The following is a 23,214-nucleotide window of genomic DNA, read 5'->3' as shown; positions in this document are numbered from 1 at the left end:
TTCTTATTAACGAGATTTAATGGAAATAGCAACTTTAAACTTTGCCTACGTCTCTGTCAGTCGCAAGGAAACTGTATTTGAAGGTGAAGGTGATTTTGTAGACATGTGTGAAAGACATGTTCTGAAATGCTAGTCTTGTTGTTTGGAGAGCACATCGGTTACGTGTCAGATGTGTAGCCAAGCAGTAATTTGTCGAAATAGCTGCAAATATTAGCCGGTAATATGAAGTGCTGTCAGCTAAAGTCTGATGATGCAGACGACCGTAAGGACGAAGTACCCAAGAGTACCGCTAGGCCGCGCGTCTTTAGCTCAGTGGTAGAGCACTGGTCTAATAAACCAGTGGTCGTAAGTTCCATCCTCACAGGAGAATTATGAATTTTGGAAATCAGTTGCGCGTCGTGGCCGTATAGCAAACAGTATCTGTGATGACGAACAATTAGCGACAGGCGTTTTTTTAAGAATTACTCTCAGATGCGATTAAGGCGAATGGCGCAGATAAAGCATTTGCCAAAGCGGTACAGCATAAGGTGGGACGAGGCAGTCTGAATTACATTTTATAGATGTATTTCTCACATATCTCAGAGCCTCTCGCGATATTCGTCGTCGTCGTCGTCGTCGTCGTCGTCGTCGTCGTCGTCGCCGCCGCCGCCGCTTCTGCAGAAGTAGCAAATGGCAATCGTAGCAAATGCGGCGAGGGACGCCCTGCCTTCGATTCCGAATGCACAAAGTGTGTGGTCTTGTTTCTCAGTCTATATTTGGTCGGTCTCGTCAGAGGTTGAATGTAACGAATGGGTGGGAAAGAGCAAGGGGCAGCGGCTGTGTAGAACGAAAACACAAATCCTCAGGGGTGTGAGCGTTTCGAGATGAGTCGTTTACATGTAAATGTTGGTCGACAGTGACCGTGTGGCCTAATGGATAAGGCGTCGGACTTCGGATCTGAAGATTACAGGTTCGAATGCTGTCACCCTTGTGTTTTTCCAGTTCTGAAAAAGAAACATAACGTTTTAATGTAGCAATTGAGCAGTACGAAACCGTCTGAATGTTGCTGTTGACCATTTTTTGCTTGGAGATGCTCTTGAGCTTGAAACACACACAACAAGACCGGTGTTAACTAGCGAAATGGTCGGCAGAGTGCCGACACAGCGAGTTTTGACTATCACTTGCACATCTAAAACAACGTCGGAAAGTAACTCGTTCGGCTTTTGAGTCACATAAAGTATGTGTGTTAATTTTGACGCCACTAGCTCTGCATGTTGTCATGCAATTTCTTTACCTCTCAGAAATGATTATGACATAAAAGTGAAGTACGTGACGAGTGTGACGTTAGGAAAACATTAGGCATCATGGAGAGATTCTGTATGGGATCACCCAACCCAAACGAGTACTGTGTAACGTGCTACCCTGGAGGTATTCACCGAGGTAGCCGGCTAGCTCTGTCGGTAGAGTGTCAGACTCGTAATTCCAGGGTTGTGGGTTCGAGCCAGACGCTGGGCGGAACGGAATTTTGTTCCGCTGCAGGTGTAAATTACCGTTTTTCTGATTAACGAGATTTAATGGAAATAGCAACTTTAAACTTTGCCTACGTCTCTGTCAGTCGCAAGGAAACTGTATTTGAAGGTGAAGGTGATTTTGTAGACATGTGTGAAAGACATGTTCTGAAATGCAAGTGTTGTTGTTTGGAGAGCACATCGGTTACGTGTCAGATGTGTAGCCAAGCAGTAATTTGTCGAAATAGCTGCAAATATTAGCCGGTAATATGAAGTGTTCTCAGCTAAAGTCTGATGATGCAGACGACCGTAAGGACGAAGTACCCAAGAGTACCGCTAGGCCGCGCGTCTTTAGCTCAGTGGTAGAGCACTGGTCTAATAAACCAGTGGTCGTAAGTTCCATCCTCACAGGAGAAAGATGAATTTTGGAAATCAGTTGCGCGTCGTGGCCGTATAGCAAACAGTATCTGTGATGACGAACAATTAGCGACAGGCGTTTTTTTAAGAATTACTCTCAGATGCGATTAAGGCGAATGGCGCAGATAAAGCATTTGCCAAAGCGGTACAGCATAAGGTGGGACGAGGCAGTCTGAATTACATTTTATAGATGTATTTCTCACATATCTCAGAGCCTCTCGCGATATTCGTCGTCGTCGTCGTCGTCGTCGTCGTCGTCGCCGCCGCCGCCGCTTCTGCAGAAGTAGCAAATGGCAATCGTAGCAAATGCGGCGAGGGACGCCCTGCCTTCGATTCCGAATGCACAAAGTGTGTGGTCTTGTTTCTCAGTCTATATTTGGTCGGTCTCGTCAGAGGTTGAATGTAACGAATGGGTGGGAAAGAGCAAGGGGCAGCGGCTGTGTAGAACGAAAACACAAATCCTCAGGGGTGTGAGCGTTTCGAGATGAGTCGTTTACATGTAAATGTTGGTCGACAGTGACCGTGTGGCCTAATGGATAAGGCGTCGGACTTCGGATCTGAAGATTACAGGTTCGAATGCTGTCACCCTTGTGTTTTTCCAGTTCTGAAAAAGAAACATAACGTTTTAATGTAGCAATTGAGCAGTACGAAACCGTCTGAATGTTGCTGTTGACCATTTTTTGCTTGGAGATGCTCTTGAGCTTGAAACACACACAACAAGACCGGTGTTAACTAGCGAAATGGTCGGCAGAGTGCCGACACAGCGAGTTTTGACTATCACTTGCACATCTAAAACAACGTCGGGAAGTAACTCGTTCGGCTTTTGAGTCACATAAAGTATGTGTGTTAATTTTGACGCCACTAGCTCTGCATGTTGTCATGCAATTTCTTTACCTCTCAGAAATGATTATGACATAAAAGTGAAGTACGTGACGAGTGTGACGTTAGGAAAACATTAGGCATCATGGAGAGATTCTGTATGGGACCACCCAACCCAAACGAGTACTGTATGACGTGCTACCCCGCAGGTATTCACCGAGGTAGCCGGCTAGCTCAGTCGGTAGAGTGTCAGACTCTTAATTCCAGGTTCGTGAGTTCGAGCCAGACGCTGGGCGGAACGGAATTTTGTTCCGCTGCAGGTGTAAATTACCGTTTTTCTTATTAACGAGATTTAATGGAAATAGCAACTTTAAACTTTGCCTACGTCTCTGTCAGTCGCAAGGAAACTGTATTTGAAGGTGAAGGTGATTTTGTAGACATGTGTGAAAGACATGTTCTGAAATGCTAGTCTTGTTGTTTGGAGAGCACATCGGTTACGTGTCAGATGTGTAGCCAAGCAGTAATTTGTCGAAATAGCTGCAAATATTAGCCGGTAATATGAAGTGCTGTCAGCTAAAGTCTGATGATGCAGACGACCGTAAGGACGAAGTACCCAAGAGTACCGCTAGGCCGCGCGTCTTTAGCTCAGTGGTAGAGCACTGGTCTAATAAACCAGTGGTCGTAAGTTCCATCCTCACAGGAGAAAGATGAATTTTGGAAATCAGTTGCGCGTCGTGGCCGTATAGCAAACAGTATCTGTGATGACGAACAATTAGCGACAGGCGTTTTTTTAAGAATTACTCTCAGATGCGATTAAGGCGAATGGCGCAGATAAAGCATTTGCCAAAGCGGTACAGCATAAGGTGGGACGAGGCAGTCTGAATTACATTTTATAGATGTATTTCTCACATATCTCAGAGCCTCTCGCGATATTCGTCGTCGTCGTCGTCGTCGTCGTCGTCGCCGCCGCCGCCGCTTCTGCAGAAGTAGCAAATGGCAATCGTAGCAATTGCGGCGAGGGACGCCCTGCCTTCGATTCCGAATGCACAAAGTGTGTGGTCTTGTTTCTCAGTCTATATTTGGTCGGTCTCGTCAGAGGTTGAATGTAACGAATGGGTGGGAAAGAGCAAGGGGCAGCGGCTGTGTAGAACGAAAACACAAATCCTCAGGGGTGTGAGCGTTTCGAGATGAGTCGTTTACATGTAAATGTTGGTCGACAGTGACCGTGTGGCCTAATGGATAAGGCGTCGGACTTCGGATCTGAAGATTACAGGTTCGAATGCTGTCACCCTTGTGTTTTTCCAGTTCTGAAAAAGAAACATAACGTTTTAATGTAGCAATTGAGCAGTACGAAACCGTCTGAATGTTGCTGTTGACCATTTTTTGCTTGGAGATGCTCTTGAGCTTGAAACACACACAACAAGACCGGTGTTAACTAGCGAAATGGTCGGCAGAGTGCCGACACAGCGAGTTTTGACTATCACTTGCACATCTAAAACAACGTCGGAAAGTAACTCGTTCGGCTTTTGAGTCACATAAAGTATGTGTGTTAATTTTGACGCCACTAGCTCTGCATGTTGTCATGCAATTTCTTTACCTCTCAGAAATGATTATGACATAAAAGTGAAGTACGTGACGAGTGTGACGTTAGGAAAACATTAGGCATCATGGAGAGATTCTGTATGGGATCACCCAACCCAAACGAGTACTGTGTAACGTGCTACCCTGGAGGTATTCACCGAGGTAGCCGGCTAGCTCTGTCGGTAGAGTGTCAGACTCGTAATTCCAGGGTTGTGGGTTCGAGCCAGACGCTGGGCGGAACGGAATTTTGTTCCGCTGCAGGTGTAAATTACCGTTTTTCTGATTAACGAGATTTAATGGAAATAGCAACTTTAAACTTTGCCTACGTCTCTGTCAGTCGCAAGGAAACTGTATTTGAAGGTGAAGGTGATTTTGTAGACATGTGTGAAAGACATGTTCTGAAATGCAAGTGTTGTTGTTTGGAGAGCACATCGGTTACGTGTCAGATGTGTAGCCAAGCAGTAATTTGTCGAAATAGCTGCAAATATTAGCCGGTAATATGAAGTGTTCTCAGCTAAAGTCTGATGATGCAGACGACCGTAAGGACGAAGTACCCAAGAGTACCGCTAGGCCGCGCCTCTTTAGCTCAGTGGTAGAGCACTGGTGTAATAAACCAGGGGTCGTGGGTTCCATCCTCACAGGAGAAAGATGAATTTTGGAAATCAGTTGCGCGTCGTGGCCGTATAGCAAACAGTATCTGTGATGACGAACAATTAGCGACAGGCGTTTTTTTAAGAATTACTCTCAGATGCGATTAAGGCGAATGGCGCAGATAAAGCATTTGCCAAAGCGGTACAGCATAAGGTGGGACGAGGCAGTCTGAATTACATTTTATAGATGTATTTCTCACATATCTCAGAGCCTCTCGCGATATTCGTCGTCGTCGTCGTCGTCGTCGTCGCCGTCGTCGTCGTCGCCGCCGCCGCCGCTTCTGCAGAAGTAGCAAATGGCAATCGTAGCAAATGCGGCGAGGGACGCCCTGCCTTCGATTCCGAATGCACAAAGTGTGTGGTCTTGTTTCTCAGTCTATATTTGGTCGGTCTCGTCAGAGGTTGAATGTAACGAATGGGTGGGAAAGAGCAAGGGGCAGCGGCTGTGTAGAACGAAAACACAAATCCTCAGGGGTGTGAGCGTTTCGAGATGAGTCGTTTACATGTAAATGTTGGTCGACAGTGACCGTGTGGCCTAATGGATAAGGCGTCGGACTTCGGATCTGAAGATTACAGGTTCGAATGCTGTCACCCTTGTGTTTTTCCAGTTCTGAAAAAGAAACATAACGTTTTAATGTAGCAATTGAGCAGTACGAAACCGTCTGAATGTTGCTGTTGACCATTTTTTGCTTGGAGATGCTCTTGAGCTTGAAACACACACAACAAGACCGGTGTTAACTAGCGAAATGGTCGGCAGAGTGCCGACACAGCGAGTTTTGACTATCACTTGCACATCTAAAACAACGTCGGGAAGTAACTCGTTCGGCTTTTGAGTCACATAAAGTATGTGTGTTAATTTTGACGCCACTAGCTCTGCATGTTGTCATGCAATTTCTTTACCTCTCAGAAATGATTATGACATAAAAGTGAAGTACGTGACGAGTGTGACGTTAGGAAAACATTAGGCATCATGGAGAGATTCTGTATGGGACCACCCAACCCAAACGAGTACTGTATGACGTGCTACCCCGCAGGTATTCACCGAGGTAGCCGGCTAGCTCAGTCGGTAGAGTGTCAGACTCTTAATTCCAGGTTCGTGAGTTCGAGCCAGACGCTGGGCGGAACGGAATTTTGTTCCGCTGCAGGTGTAAATTACCGTTTTTCTTATTAACGAGATTTAATGGAAATAGCAACTTTAAACTTTGCCTACGTCTCTGTCAGTCGCAAGGAAACTGTATTTGAAGGTGAAGGTGATTTTGTAGACATGTGTGAAAGACATGTTCTGAAATGCTAGTCTTGTTGTTTGGAGAGCACATCGGTTACGTGTCAGATGTGTAGCCAAGCAGTAATTTGTCGAAATAGCTGCAAATATTAGCCGGTAATATGAAGTGCTGTCAGCTAAAGTCTGATGATGCAGACGACCGTAAGGACGAAGTACCCAAGAGTACCGCTAGGCCGCGCGTCTTTAGCTCAGTGGTAGAGCACTGGTCTAATAAACCAGTGGTCGTAAGTTCCATCCTCACAGGAGAAAGATGAATTTTGGAAATCAGTTGCGCGTCGTGGCCGTATAGCAAACAGTATCTGTGATGACGAACAATTAGCGACAGGCGTTTTTTTAAGAATTACTCTCAGATGCGATTAAGGCGAATGGCGCAGATAAAGCATTTGCCAAAGCGGTACAGCATAAGGTGGGACGAGGCAGTCTGAATTACATTTTATAGATGTATTTCTCACATATCTCAGAGCCTCTCGCGATATTCGTCGTCGTCGTCGTCGTCGTCGTCGCCGTCGTCGTCGTCGCCGCCGCCGCCGCTTCTGCAGAAGTAGCAAATGGCAATCGTAGCAAATGCGGCGAGGGACGCCCTGCCTTCGATTCCGAATGCACAAAGTGTGTGGTCTTGTTTCTCAGTCTATATTTGGTCGGTCTCGTCAGAGGTTGAATGTAACGAATGGGTGGGAAAGAGCAAGGGGCAGCGGCTGTGTAGAACGAAAACACAAATCCTCAGGGGTGTGAGCGTTTCGAGATGAGTCGTTTACATGTAAATGTTGGTCGACAGTGACCGTGTGGCCTAATGGATAAGGCGTCGGACTTCGGATCTGAAGATTACAGGTTCGAATGCTGTCACCCTTGTGTTTTTCCAGTTCTGAAAAAGAAACATAACGTTTTAATGTAGCAATTGAGCAGTACGAAACCGTCTGAATGTTGCTGTTGACCATTTTTTGCTTGGAGATGCTCTTGAGCTTGAAACACACACAACAAGACCGGTGTTAACTAGCGAAATGGTCGGCAGAGTGCCGACACAGCGAGTTTTGACTATCACTTGCACATCTAAAACAACGTCGGAAAGTAACTCGTTCGGCTTTTGAGTCACATAAAGTATGTGTGTTAATTTTGACGCCACTAGCTCTGCATGTTGTCATGCAATTTCTTTACCTCTCAGAAATGATTATGACATAAAAGTGAAGTACGTGACGAGTGTGACGTTAGGAAAACATTAGGCATCATGGAGAGATTCTGTATGGGATCACCCAACCCAAACGAGTACTGTGTAACGTGCTACCCTGGAGGTATTCACCGAGGTAGCCGGCTAGCTCTGTCGGTAGAGTGTCAGACTCTTAATTCCAGGGTTGTGGGTTCGAGCCACACGCTGGGCGGAACGGAATTTTGTTCCGCTGCAGGTGTAAATTACCGTTTTTCTGATTAACGAGATTTAATGGAAATAGCAACTTTAAACTTTGCCTACGTCTCTGTCAGTCGCAAGGAAACTGTATTTGAAGGTGAAGGTGATTTTGTAGACATGTGTGAAAGACATGTTCTGAAATGCAAGTGTTGTTGTTTGGAGAGCACATCGGTTACGTGTCAGATGTGTAGCCAAGCAGTAATTTGTCGCCATAGCTGCAAATATTAGCCGGTAATATGAAGTGTTGTCAGCTAAAGTCTGATGATGCAGACGACCGTAAGGACGAAGTACCCAAGAGTACCGCTAGGCCGCGCCTCTTTAGCTCAGTGGTAGAGCACTGGTGTAATGAACCAGGGGTCGTAAGTTCCATCCTCACATGAGAAAGATGAATTTTGGAAATCAGTTGCGCGTCGTGGCCGTATAGCAAACAGTATCTGTGATGACGAACAATTAGCGACAGGCGTTTTTTTAAGAATTACTCTCAGATGCGATTAAGGCGAATGGCGCAGATGAAGCATTTGCCAAAGCGGTACAGCATAAGGTGGGACGAGGCAGTCTGAATTACATTTTATAGATGTATTTCTCACATATCTCAGAGCCTCTCGCGATATTCGTCGTCGTCGTCGTCGCGTTGTCGCCGCCGCCGCCTCTTCTGCAGAAGTAGCAAATGGCAATCGTAGAAAATGCGACGAGGGACGCCCTGCCTTCGATTCCGAATGCACAAAGTGTGTGGTCTTGTTTCTCAGTCTATATTTGGTCGGTCTCGTCAGAGGTTGGATGTAACGAATGGGTGGGAAAGAGCAAGGGGCAGCGGCTGTGTAGAACGAAAACACAGATCCTCAGGGGTGTGAGCGTTTCGAGATGAGTCGTTTACATGTAAATGTTGGTCGTCAGTGACCGTGTGGCCTAATGGATAAGGCGTCGGACTTCGGATCTGAAGATTACAGGTTCGAATGCTGTCACGCTTGTGTTTTTCCAGTTCTGAAAAAGAAACATAACGTTTTAATGTAGCAATTGAGCAGTACGAAACCGTCTGAATGTTTCTGTTGACCATTTTTTGCTTGGAGATGCTTTTGAGCTTGAAACACACACAACAAGACCGGTGTTAACTAGCGAAATGGTCGGCAGAGTGCCGACACAGCGAGTTTTGACTATCACTTGCACATCTAAAACAACGTCGGAAAGTAACTCGTTCGGCTTTTGAGTCACATAAAGTATGTGTGTTAATTTGACGCCACTAGCTCTGCATGTTGTCATGCAATTTCTTTACCTCTCAGAAATGATTATGACATAAAAGTGAAGTACGTGACGAGTGTGACGTTAGGAAAACATTAGGCATCATGGAGAGATTCTGTATGGGACCACCCAACCCAAACGAGTACTGTGTGACGTGGTAGCCGGCAGGTATTCACCGAGGTAGCCGGCTAGCTCAGTCGGTAGAGTGTCAGACTCTTAATCCCAGGGTCGTGGGTTCGAGCCAGACGCTGGGCGGAACGGAATTTTGTTCCGCTGCGGGTGTAAATTACCGTTTTTCTTATTAACGAGATTTAATCGAAATAGCAACTTTAAACTTTGCCTACGTCTCTGTCAGTCGCAATGAAACTGTATTTGAAGGTGAAGGTGATTTTGTAGACATGTGTGAAAGACATGTTCTGAAATGCAAGTCTTGTTGTTTGGAGAGCACATCGGTTACGTGTCAGATGTGTAGCCAAGCAGTAATTTGTCGCCATAGCTGCAAATATTAGCCGGTAATATGAAGTGTTGTCAGCTAAAGTCTGATGATGCAGACGACTGTAAGGACGAAGTACCCACGAGTACCGCTAGGCCGCGCCTCTGTAGCTCAGTGGTAGAGCACTGGTGTAAAAAACCAGGGGTCGTAAGTTCCATCCTCACAGGAGAAAGATGAATTTTGGAAAACAGTAGCGCGTCGAGGCCGTATAGCAAATAGTATCTGTGATGACGAACAATTAGCGACAGGCGTTTTTTTAAGAATTACTCTCAGATGCGATTAAGGCGAATAGCGCAGATGAAGCATTTGCCAAAGCGATACAGCATAAGGTGGGACGAGGCAGTCTGAATTACATTTTATACATGTATTTCTCACATATCTCAGAGCCTCTCGCGATATTCGTCGTCGCCGTCGTCGTCGTCGTCGTCGTCGTCGTCGTCGCCGCCGCCGCCGTTTCTGCAGAAGTAGCAAATGGCAATCGTAGCAAATGCGGCGAGGGACGCCCTGCCTTCGATTCCGAATGCACAAAGTGTGTGGTCTTGTTTCTTAGTCTATATTTGGTCGGTCTCGTCAGAGGTTGAATGTAACGAATGGGTGGGAAAGAGCAAGGGGCAGCGGCTGTGTAGAACGAAAACACAAATCCTCAGGGGTGTGAGCGTTTCGAGATGAGTCGTTTACATGTAAATGTTGGTCGTCAGTGACCGTGTGGCCTAATGGATAAGGCGTCGGACTTCGGATCTGAAGATTACAGGTTCGAATGCTGTCACGCTTGTGTTTTTCCAGTTCTGAAAAAGAAACATAACGTTTTAATGTAGCAATTGAGCAGTACGAAACCGTCTGAATGTTTCTGTTGACCATTATTTGCTTGGAGATGCTCTTGAGCTTGAAACACACACAACAAGACCGGTGTTAACTAGCGAAATGGTCGGCAGAGTGCCGACACAGCGAGTTTTGACTATCACTTGCACATCTAAAACAACGTCGGAAAGTAACTCGTTCGGCTTTTGAGTCACATAAAGTATGTGTGTTAATTTGACGCCACTAGCTCTGCATGTTGTCATGCAATTTCTTTACCTCTCAGAAATGATTATGACATAAAAGTGAAGTACGTGACGAGTGTGACGTTAGGAAAACATTAGGCATCATGGAGAGATTCTGTATGGGACCACCCAACCCAAACGAGTACTGTGTGACGTGCTACCCTGGAGGTATTCACCGAGGTAGCCGGCTAGCTCAGTCGGTAGAGTGTCAGACCCTTAATCCCAGGGTCGTGGGTTCGAGCCAGACGCTGGGCGGAACGGAATCTTGTTCCGCTGCAGGTGTAAATTACCGTTTTTCTTATTAACGAGATTTAATCAAAATAGCAACTTTAAACTTTGCCTACGTCTCTGTCAGTCGCAAGGAAACTGTATTTGAAGGTGAAGGTGATTTTGTAGACATGTGTGAAAGACATGTTCTGAAATGCCAGTGTTGTTGTTTGGAGAGCACATCGGTTACGTGTCAGATGTGTAGCCAAGCAGTAATTTGTCGCCATAGCTGCAAATATTAGCCGGTAATATGAAGTGTTGTCAGCTAAAGTCTGATGATGCAGACGACCGTAAGGACGAAGTACCCACGAGTACCGCTAGGCCGCGCCTCTGTAGCTCAGTGGTAGAGCACTGGTGTAATAAACCAGGGGTCGTAAGTTCCATCCTCACAGGAGAAAGATGAATTTTGGAAATCAGTTGCGCGTCGTGGCCGTATAGCAAACAGTATCTGTGATGACGAACAATTAGCGACAGGCGTTTTTTTAAGAATTACTCTCAGATGCGATTAAGGCGAATGGCGCAGATAAAGCATTTGCCAAAGCGGTACAGCATAAGGTGGGACGAGGCAGTCTGAATTACATTTTATAGATGTATTTCTCACATATCTCAGAGCCTCTAGCGATATTCGTCGTCGTCGTCGTCGTCGTAGCCTCCGCCGCTTCTGCAGAAGTAGCAAATGGCAATCGTAGCAAATGCGGCGAGGGACGCCCTGCCTTCGATTCCGAATGCACAAAGTGTGTGGTCTTGTTTCTCAGTCTATATTTGGTCGGTCTCGTCAGAGGTTGAATGTAACGAATGGGTGGGAAAGAGCAAGGGGCAGCGGCTGTGTAGAACGAAAACACAAATCCTCAGGGGTGTGAGCGTTTCGAGATGAGTCGTTTACATGTAAACGTTGGTCGTCAGTGACCATGTGGCCTAATGGATAAGGCGTCGGACTTCGTATCTGAAGATTACAGGTTCGAATGCTGTCACCCTTGTGTTTTTCCAGTTCTGAAAAAGAAACATAACGTTTTAATGTAGCAATTGAGCAGTACGAAACCGTCTAAATGTTGCTGTTAACCATTTTTTGCTTGGAGATGCTCTTGAGCTTGAAACACACACAACAAGACCTGTGTTAACTAACGAAATGGTCGGCAGAGTGCCGACACAGCGAGTTTTGACTATCACTTGCACATCTAAAACAACGTCGGAAAGTAACTCGTTCGGCTTTTGAGTCACATAAAGTATGTGTGTTAATTTTGACGCCACTAGCTCTGCATGTTGTCATGCAATTTCTTTACCTCTCAGAAATGATTATGACATAAAAGTGAAGTACGTGACGAGTGTGACGTTAGGAAAACATTAGGCATCAAGGAGAGATTCTGTATGGGACCACCCAACCCAAACGAGTACTGTGTGACGTGCTACCCGGCAGGTATTCACCGAGGTAGCCGGCTAGCTCAGTCGGTAGAGTGTCATACTCTTAATCCCAGGGTCGTGGGTTCGAGCCAGACGCTGGCCGGATCGGAATTTTGTTCCGCTGCAGGTGTAAATTACCGTTTTTCTGATTAACGAGATTTAATGGAAATAGCAACTTTAAACTTTGCCTACGTCTCTGTCAGTCGCAAGGAAACTGTATTTGAAGGTGAAGGTGATTTTGTAGACATGTGTGAAAGACATGTTCTGAAATGCAAGTGTTGTTGTTTGGAGAGCACATCGGTTACGTGTCAGATGTGTAGCCAAGCAGTAATTTGTCGCCATAGCTGCAAATATTAGCCGGTAATATGAAGTGTTGTCAGCTAAAGTCTGTTGATGCAGACGACCGTAAGGACGAAGTACCCAAGAGTACCGCTAGGCCGCGCCTCTTTAGCTCAGTGGTAGAGCACTGGTGTAATAAACCAGGGGTCGTAAGTTCCATCCTCACAGGAGAAAGATGAATTTTGGAAATCAGTTGCGCGTCGTGGCCGTATAGCAAACAGTATCTGTGATGACGAACAATTAGCCACAGGCGTTTTTTTAAGAATTACTCTCAGATGCGATTAAGGCGAATGGCGCAGATAACGCATTTGCCAAAGCGGTACAGCATGAGGTGGGACGAGGCAGTCTGAATTACATTTTATAGATGTATTTCTCACATATCTCAGAGCCTCTCGCAATATTCGTCATCGTCGTCGTCGTCGTCGTCGTCGTCGTCGTAGCCGCCGCCGCTTCTGCAGAAGTAGCAAATGGCAATCGTAGCAAATGCGGCGAGGGACGCCCTGCCTTCGATTCCGAATGCACAAAGTGTGTGGTCTTGTTTCTCAGTCTATATTTGGTCGGTCTCGTCAGAGGTTGAATGTAACGAATGGGTGGGAAAGAGCAAGGGGCAGCGGCTGTGTAGAACGAAAACACAAATCCTCAGGGGTGTGAGCGTTTCGAGATGAGTCGTATACATGTAAATGTTGGTCGTCAGTGACCGTGTGGCCTAATGGATAAGGCGTCGGACTTCGGATCTGAAAATTACAGGTTCGAATGCTGTCACGCTTGTGTTTTTCCAGTTCTGAAAAAGAAACATAACGTTTTAATGTAGCAATTGAGCAGTACGAAACCGTCTGAATGTTGCTGTTGACCATTTTTTGCTTGGAGATGCTCTTGAGCTTGAAACACACACAACAAGACCGGTGTTAACTAACGAAATGGTCGGCAGAGTGCCGACACAGCGAGTTTTGACTATCACTTGCACATCTAAAACAACGTCGGAAAGTAACTCGTTCGGCTTTTGAGTCACATAAAGTATGTGTGTTAATTTTGACGCCACTAGCTCTGCATGTTGTCATGCAATTTCTTTACCTCTCAGAAATGATTATGACATAAAAGTGAAGTACGTGACGAGTGTGACGTTAGGAAAACATTAGGCATCATGGAGAGATTCTGTATGGGACCACCCAACCCAAACGAGTACTGTGTGACGTGCTACCCGGCAGGTATTCACCGAGGTAGGCGGCTAGCTCAGTCGGTAGAGTGTCAGACTCTTAATCCCAGGGTCGTGGGTTCGAGCCAGACGCTGGGCGGAACGGAATTTTGTTCCGCTGCAGGTGTAAATTACCGTTTTTCTTATTAACGAGATTTAATGGAAATAGCAACTTTAAACTTTGCCTACGTCTCTGTCAGTCGCAAGGAAACTGTATTTGAAGGTGAAGGTGATTTTGTAGACATGTGTGAAAGACATGTTCTGAAATGCAAGTGTTGTTGTTTGGAGAGCACATCGGTTACGTGTCAGATGTGTAGCCAAGCAGTAATTTGTCGCCATAGCTGCAAATATTAGCCGGTAATATGAAGTGTTCTCAGCTAAAGTCTGTTGATGCAGACGACCGTAAGGACGAAGTACCCAAGAGTACCGCTAGGCCGCGCCTCTTTAGCTCAGTGGTAGAGCACTGGCGTAATAAACCAGGGGTCGTAAGTTCCATCCTCACAGGAGAAAGATGAATTTTGGAAATCTGTTGCGCGTCGTGGCCGTATAGCAAACAGTATCTGTGATGACGAACAATTAGCGACAGGCGTTTTTTTAAGAATTACTCTCAGATGCGATTAAGGCGAATGGCACAGATAACGCATTTGCCAAAGCGGTACAGCATAAGGTGGGACGAGGCAGTCTGAATTACATTTTATAGATGTATTTCTGACATATCTCAGAGCCTCTCGCGATATTCGTCGTCGTCGTCGTCGTCGTCGTCGTCGTCGTCGTAGCCGCCGCCGCTTCTCCAGAAGTAGCAAATGGCAATCGTAGCAAATGCGGCGAGGGACGCCCTGCCTTCGATTCCGAATGCACAAAGTGTGTGGTCTTGTTTCTCAGTCTATATTTGGTCGGTCTCGTCAGAGGTTGAATGTAACGAATGGGTGGGAAAGAGCAAGGGGCAGCGGCTGTGTAGAACGAAAACACAAATCCTCAGGGGTGTGAGCGTTTCGAGATGAGTCGTATACATGTAAATGTTGGTCGTCAGTGACCGTGTGGCCTAATGGATAAGGCGTCGGACTTCAGATCTGAAGATTACATGTTCGAATGCTGTCACGCTTGTGTTTTTCCAGTTCTGAAAAAGAAACATAACGTTTTAATGTAGCAATTGAGCAGTACGAAACCGTCTGAATGTTGCTGTTGACCATTTTTTGCTTGGAGATGCTCTTGAGCTTGAAACACACACAACAAGACCGGTGTTAACTAACGAAATGGTCGGCAGAGTGCCGACACAGCGAGTTTTGACTATCACTTGCACATCTAAAACAACGTCGGAAAGTAACTAGTTCGGCTTTTGAGTCACATAAAGTATGTGTGTTAATTTTGACGCCACTAGCTCTGCGTGTTGTCATGCAATTTCTTTACCTCTCAGAAATGATTATGACATAAAAGTGAAGTACGTGACGAGTGTGACGTTAGGAAAACATTAGGCATCATGGAGAGATTCTGTATGGGACCACCCAACCCAAACGAGTACTGTGTGACGTGCTACCCGGCAGGTATTCACCGATTTAGCCGGGTAGCTCAGTCGGTAGAGTGTCACCCTCTTAATCCCAGGGTCGTGGGTTCGAGCCAGACGCTGGGCAGAATGGAATTTTGTTCCGCTGCAGGTGTAAATTACCGTTTTTCTTATTAACGAGATTTAATCGAAATAGCAACTTTAAACTTTGCCTACGTCTCTGTCAGTCGCAAGGAAACTGTATTTGAAGGTGAAGGTGATTTTGTAGACATGTGTGAAAGACATGTTCTGAAATGCAAGTGTTGTTGTTTGGAGAGCACATCGGTTACGTGTCAGATGTGTAGCCAAGCAGTAATTTGTCGCCATAGCTGCAAATATTAGCCGGTAATATGAAGTGTTGTCAGCTAAAGTCTGTTGATGCAGACGACCGTAAGGACGAAGTACCCAAGAGTACCGCTAGGCCGCGCGTCTTTAGCTCAGTGGTAGAGCACTGGTCTAATAAACCAGGGGTCGTAAGTTCCATCCTCACAGGAGAAAGATGAATTTTGGAAATCAGTTGCGCGTCGTGGCCGTATAGCAAACAGTATCTGTGATGACGAACAATTAGCGACAGGCGTTTTTTTAAGAATTACTCTCAGATGCGATTAAGGCGAATGGCGCAGATAACGCATTTGCCAAAGCGGTACAGCATAAGGTGGGACGAGGCAGTCTGAATTACATTTTATAGATGTATTTCTCACATATCTCAGAGCCTCTCGCGATATTCGTCGTCGTCGTCGTCGTCGTCGTTGCCGCCGCCGCTTCTGCAGAAGTAGCAAATGGCAATCGTAGCAAATGCGGCGAGGGACGCCCTGCCTTCGATTCCGAATGCACAAAGTGTGTGGTCTTGTTTCTCAGTCTATATTTGGTCGGTCTCGTCAGAGGTTGAATGTAACGAATTGGTGGGAAAGAGCAAGGGGCAGCGGCTGTGTAGAACGAAAACACTAATCCTCAGGGGTGTGAGCGTTTCGAGATGAGTCGTATACATGTAAATGTTGGTCGTCAGTGACCGTGTGGCCTAATGGATAAGGCGTCGGACTTCGGATCTGAAGATTACAGGTTCGAATGCTGTCACGCTTGTGTTTTTCCAGTTCTGAAAAAGAAACATAACGTTTTAATGTAGCAATTGAGCAGTACGAAACCGTCTGAATGTTGCTGTTGACCATTTTTTGCTTGGAGATGCTCTTGGGCTTGAAACACACACAACAAGACCGGTGTTAACTAGCGAAATGGTCGGCAGAGTGCCGACACAGCGAGTTTTGACTATCACTTGCACATCTAAAACAACGTCGGAAAGTAACTCGTTCGGCTTTTGAGTCACATAAAGTATGTGTGTTAATTTTGACGCCACTAGCTCTGCATGTTGTCATGCAATTTCTTTACCTCTCAGAAATGATTATGACATAAAAGTGAAGTACGTGACGAGTGTGACGTTAGGAAAACATTAGGCATCATGGAGAGATTCTGTATGGGACCTCCCAACCCAAACGAGTACTGTGTGACGTGCTACCCGGCAGGTATTCACTGAGGTAGCCGGCTAGCTCAGTCGGTAGAGTGTCAGACTCTTAATCCCAGGGTCGTGTGTTCGAGCCAGACGCTGGGCGGAACGGAATTTTGTTCCGCTGCAGGTGTAAATTACCGTTTTTCTTATTAACGAGATTTAATCAAAATAGCAACTTTAAACTTTGCCTACGTCTCTGTCAGTCGCAAGGAAACTGTATTTGAAGGTGAAGGTGATTTTGTAGACATGTGTGAAAGACATGTTCTGAAATGCAAGTGTTGTTGTTTGGAGAGCACATCGGTTACGTGTCAGATGTGTAGCCAAGCAGTAATTTGTCGCCATAGCTGCAAATATTAGCCGGTAATATGAAGTGTTGTCAGCTAAAGTCTGATGATGCAGACGACCGTAAGGACGAAGTACCCAAGAGTACCGCTAGGCCGCGTCTCTTTAGCTCAGTGGTAGAGCACTGGTGTAATAAACCAGGGGTCGTAAGTTCCATCCTCACAGGAGAAAGATGAATTTTGGAAATCAGTTGCGCGTCGTGGCCGTATAGCAAACAGTATCTGTGATGACGAACAATTAGCGACAGGCGTTTTTTTAAGAATTACTCTCAGATGCGATTAAGGCGAATGGCGCAGATAAAGCATTTGCCAAAGCGGTACAGCATAAGGTGGGACGAGGCAGTCTGAATTACATTTTATAGATGTATTTCTCACATATCTCAGAGCCTCTCGCGATATTCGTCGTCGTCGTCGTCGTCGTCGTCGTCGTAGCCGCCGCCGCTTCTGCAGAAGTAGCAAATGGCAATCGTAGCAAATGCGGCGAGGGACGCCCTGCCTTCGATTCCGAATGCACAAAGTGTGTGGTCTTGTTTCTCAGTCTATATTTGGTCGGTCTCGTCAGAGGTTGAATGTAACGAATTGGTGGGAAAGAGCAAGTGGCAGCGGCTGTGTAGAACGAAAACACAAATCCTCAGGGGTGTGAGCGTTTCGAGATGAGTCGTATACATGTAAACGTTGGTGGTCAGTGACCGTGTGGCCTAATGGATAAGGTGTCGGACTTCGGATCTGAAGATTACAGGTTCGAATGCTATCACGCTTGTGTTTTTCCAGTTCTGAAAAAGAAACATAACGTTTTAATGTAGCAATTGAGCAGTACGAAACCGTCTGAATGTTGCTGTTGACCATTTTTTGCTTGGAGATGCTCTTGAGCTTGAAACACACACAACAAGACCGGTGTTAACTAACGAAATGGTCGGCAGAGTGCCGACACAGCGAGTTTTGACTATCACTTGCACATCTAAAACAACGTCGGAAAGTAACTCGTTCGGCTTTTGAGTCACATAAAGTATGTGTGTTAATTTTGACGCCACTAGCTCTGCATGTTGTCATGCAATTTCTTTACCTCTCAGAAATGATTATGACATAAAAGTGAAGTACGTGACGAGTGTGACGTTAGGAAAACATTAGGCATCATGGAGAGATTCTGTATGGGACCTCCCAACCCAAACGAGTACTGTGTGACGTGCTACCCGGCAGGTATTCTCCGAGGTAGCCGGCTAGCTCAGTCGGTAGAGTGTCAGACTCTAAATTCCAGGGTCGTGGGTTCGAGCCAGACGCTGGGCGGAACGGAATTCTGTTCCGCTGCAGGTGTAAATTACCGTCTTTCTGATTAACGAGATTTAATGGAAAAAGCAACTTTAAACTTTGCCTACGTCTCTGTCAGTCGCAAGGAAACTGTATTTGAAGGTGAAGGTGATTTTGTAGACATGTGTGAAAGACATGTTCTGAAATGCAAGTGTTGTTGTTTGGAGAGCACATCGGTTACGTGTCAGATGTGTAGCCAAGCAGTAATTTGTCGAAATAGCTGCAAATATTAGCCGGTAATATGAAGTGTTGTCAGCTAAAGTCTGATGATGCAGACGACCGTAAGGACGAAGTACCCAAGAGTACCGCTAGGCCGCGCCTCTTTAGCTCAGTGGTAGAGCCCTGGTGTAATAAACCAGGGGTCGGAAGTTATATCCTCACAGGAGAAATATGAATTTTGGAAATCAGTTGCGCGTCGTGGCCGTATAGCAAACAGGATCATTGATGACGAACAATTAGCGACAGGCGTTTTTTTAAGAATTACTGTCAGATGCGATTAAGGCGAATGGCGCAGATAAAGCATTTGCCAAAGCGGTACAGCATAAGGTGGGACGAGGCAGTCTGAATTACATTTTATAGATGTATTTCCCACATATCTCAGAGCCTCTCGCGATATTCGTCGTCGTCGTCGTCGTCGTTGTCGTCGTCGCCGCCGCCGCTTCTGCAGAAGTAGCAAATGGCAATCGTAGCAAATGCGGCGAGGGACGCCCTGCTTTCGATTCCGAATGCACAAAGTGTGTGGTCTTGTTTCTCAGTCTATACTTGGTCGGTCTCGTCAGAGGTTGAATGTAACGAATGGGTGGGAAAGAGCAAGGGGCAGCGGCTGTATAGAACGAAAACACAAATCCTCAGGGGTGTGAGCGTTTCGGGATGACTCGTATACTTGTAAATGTTGGTCGTCAGTGACCGTGTGGCCTAATGGATAAGGCGTCGGACTTCGGATCTGAAGATTACAGTTTCGAATGCTGTCACGCTTGTGTTTTTCCAGTTCTGAAAAAGAAACATAACGTTTTAATGTAGCAATTGAGCAGTACGAAACCGTCTGAATGTTGCTGTTGACCATTTTTTGCTTGGAGATGCTCTTGAGCTTGAAACACACACAACAAGACCGGTGTTAACTAGCGAAATGGTCGGCAGAGTGCCGACACAGCGAGTTTTGACTATCACTTGCACATCTAAAACAACGTCGGAAAGTAACTCGTTCGGCTTTTGAGTCACATAAAGTATGTGTGTTAATTTTGACGCCACTAGCTCTGCATGTTGTCATGCAATTTCTTTACCTCTCAGAAATGATTATGACATAAAAGTGAAGTACGTGACGAGTGTGACGTTAGGAAAACATTAGGCATCATGGAGAGATTCTGTATGGGACCTCCCAACCCAAACGAGTACTGTGTGACGTGCTACCCGGCAGGTATTCACTGAGGTAGCCGGCTAGCTCAGTCGGTAGAGTGTCAGACTCTTAATCCCAGGGTCGTGTGTTCGAGCCAGACGCTGGGCGGAACGGAATTTTGTTCCGCTGCAGGTGTAAATTACCGTTTTTCTTATTAACGAGATTTAATCAAAATAGCAACTTTAAACTTTGCCTACGTCTCTGTCAGTCGCAAGGAAACTGTATTTGAAGGTGAAGGTGATTTTGTAGACATGTGTGAAAGACATGTTCTGAAATGCAAGTGTTGTTGTTTGGAGAGCACATCGGTTACGTGTCAGATGTGTAGCCAAGCAGTAATTTGTCGCCATAGCTGCAAATATTAGCCGGTAATATGAAGTGTTGTCAGCTAAAGTCTGATGATGCAGACGACCGTAAGGACGAAGTACCCAAGAGTACCGCTAGGCCGCGTCTCTTTAGCTCAGTGGTAGAGCACTGGTGTAATAAACCAGGGGTCGTAAGTTCCATCCTCACAGGAGAAAGATGAATTTTGGAAATCAGTTGCGCGTCGTGGCCGTATAGCAAACAGTATCTGTGATGACGAACAATTAGCGACAGGCGTTTTTTTAAGAATTACTCTCAGATGCGATTAAGGCGAATGGCGCTGATAAAGCATTTGCCAAAGCGGTACAGCATAAGGTGGGACGAGGCAGTCTGAATTACATTTTATAGATGTATTTCTCACATATCTCAGAGCCTCTCGCGATATTCGTCGTCGTCGTCGTCGCCGAAGCCGCCGCTTCTGCAGAAGTAGCAAATGGCAATCGTAGCAAATGCGGCGAGGGACGCCCTGCCTTCGATTCCGAATGCACAAAGTGTGTGGTCTTGTTTCTCAGTCTATATTTGGTCGGTCTCGTCAGAGGTTGAATGTAACGAATGGGTGGGAAAGAGCAAGGGGCAGCGGCTGTGTAGAACGAAAACACAAATCCTCAGGGGTGTGAGCGTTTCGAGATGAGTCGTATACATGTAAATGTTGGTCGTCAGTGACCGTGTGGCCTAATGGATAAGGCGTCGGACTTCGGATCTGAAAATTACAGGTTCGAATGCTGTCACGCTTGTGTTTTTCCAGTTCTGAAAAAGAAACATAACGTTTTAATGTAGCAATTGAGCAGTACGAAACCGTCTGAATGTTGCTGTTGACCATTTTTTGCTTGGAGATGCTCTTGAGCTTGAAACACACACAACAAGACCGGTGTTAACTAACGAAATGGTCGGCAGAGTGCCGACACAGCGAGTTTTGACTATCACTTGCACATCTAAAACAACGTCGGAAAGTAACGCGTTCGGCTTTTGAGTCACATAAAGTATGTGTGTTAATTTTGACGCCACTAGCTCTGCATGTTGTCATGCAATTTCTTTACCTCTCAGAAATGATTATGACATAAAAGTGAAGTACGTGACGAGTGTGACGTTAGGAAAACATTAGGCATCATGGAGAGATTCTGTATGGGACCACCCAACCCAAACGAGTACTGTGTGACGTGCTACCCGGCAGGTATTCACCGAGGTAGGCGGCTAGCTCAGTCGGTAGAGTGTCAGACTCTTAATCCCAGGGTCGTGGGTTCGAGCCAGACGCTGGGCGGAACGGAATTTTGTTCCGCTGCAGGTGTAAATTACCGTTTTTCTTATTAACGAGATTTAATGGAAATAGCAACTTTAAACTTTGCCTACGTCTCTGTCAGTCGCAAGGAAACTATATTTGAAGGTGAAGGTGATTTTGTAGACATGTGTGAAAGACATGTTCTGAAATGCAAGTGTTGTTGTTTGGAGAGCACATCGGTTACGTGTCAGATGTGTAGCCAAGCAGTAATTTGTCGCCATAGCTGCAAATATTAGCCGGTAATATGAAGTGTTCTCAGCTAAAGTCTGTTGATGCAGACGACCGTAAGGACGAAGTACCCAAGAGTACCGCTAGGCCGCGCCTCTTTAGCTCAGTGGTAGAACACTGGTGTAATAAACCAGGGGTCGTAAGTTCCATCCTCACAGGAGAAAGATGAATTTTGGAAATCTGTTGCTCGTCGTGGCCGTATAGCAAACAGTATCTGTGATGACGAACAATTAGCGACAGTCGTTTTTTTAAGAATTACTCTCAGATGCGATTAAGGCGAATGGCACAGATAACGCATTTGCCAAAGCGGTACAGCATAAGGTGGGACGAGGCAGTCTGAATTACATTTTATAGATGTATTTCTGACATATCTCAGAGCCTCTCGCGATATTCGTCGTCGTCGTCGTCGTCGTCGTCGTCGTCGTAGCCGCCGCCGCTTCTCCAGAAGTAGCAAATGGCAATCGTAGCAAATGCGGCGAGGGACGCCCTGCCTTCGATTCCGAATGCACAAAGTGTGTGGTCTTGTTTCTCAGTCTATATTTGGTCGGTCTCGTCAGAGGTTGAATGTAACGAATGGGTGGGAAAGAGCAAGGGGCAGCGGCTGTGTAGAACGAAAACACAAATCCTCAGGGGTGTGAGCGTTTCGAGATGAGTCGTATACATGTAAATGTTGGTCGTCAGTGACCGTGTGGCCTAATGGATAAGGCGTCGGACTTCAGATCTGAAGATTACATGTTCGAATGCTGTCACGCTTGTGTTTTTCCAGTTCTGAAAAAGAAACATAACGTTTTAATGTAGCAATTGAGCAGTACGAAACCGTCTGAATGTTGCTGTTGACCATTTTTTGCTTGGAGATGCTCTTGAGCTTGAAACACACACAACAAGACCGGTGTTAACTAACGAAATGGTCGGCAGAGTGCCGACACAGCGAGTTTTGACTATCACTTGCACATCTAAAACAACGTCGGAAAGTAACTAGTTCGGCTTTTGAGTCACATAAAGTATGTGTGTTAATTTTGACGCCACTAGCTCTGCGTGTTGTTATGCAATTTCTTTACCTCTCAGAAATGATTATGACATAAAAGTGAAGTACGTGACGAGTGTGACGTTAGGAAAACATTAGGCATCATGGAGAGATTCTGTATGGGACCACCCAACCCAAACGAGTACTGTGTGACGTGCTACCCGGCAGGTATTCACCGATTTAGCCGGGTAGCTCAGTCGGTAGAGTGTCACCCTCTTAATCCCAGGGTCGTGGGTTCGAGCCAGACGCTGGGCGGAATGGAATTTTGTTCCGCTGCAGGTGTAAATTACCGTTTTTCTTATTAACGAGATTTAATCGAAATAGCAACTTTAAACTTTGCCTACGTCTCTGTCAGTCGCAAGGAAACTGTATTTGAAGGTGAAGGTGATTTTGTAGACATGTGTGAAAGACATGTTCTGAAATGCAAGTGTTGTTGTTTGGAGAGCACATCGGTTACGTGTCAGATGTGTAGCCAAGCAGTAATTTGTCGCCATAGCTGCAAATATTAGCCGGTAATATGAAGTGTTGTCAGCTAAAGTCTGTTGATGCAGACGACCGTAAGGACGAAGTACCCAAGAGTACCGCTAGGCCGCGCGTCTTTAGCTCAGTGGTAGAGCACTGGTCTAATAAACCAGGGGTCGTAAGT

This window comes from Schistocerca gregaria, chromosome 3 (genome assembly GCF_023897955.1).
Source record: "Schistocerca gregaria isolate iqSchGreg1 chromosome 3, iqSchGreg1.2, whole genome shotgun sequence".
Taxonomy (NCBI): domain Eukaryota; kingdom Metazoa; phylum Arthropoda; class Insecta; order Orthoptera; family Acrididae; genus Schistocerca; species Schistocerca gregaria.
The sequence above is the reverse complement of the archived record's forward strand: the minus strand, read 5'-3'. Positions refer to the sequence as shown.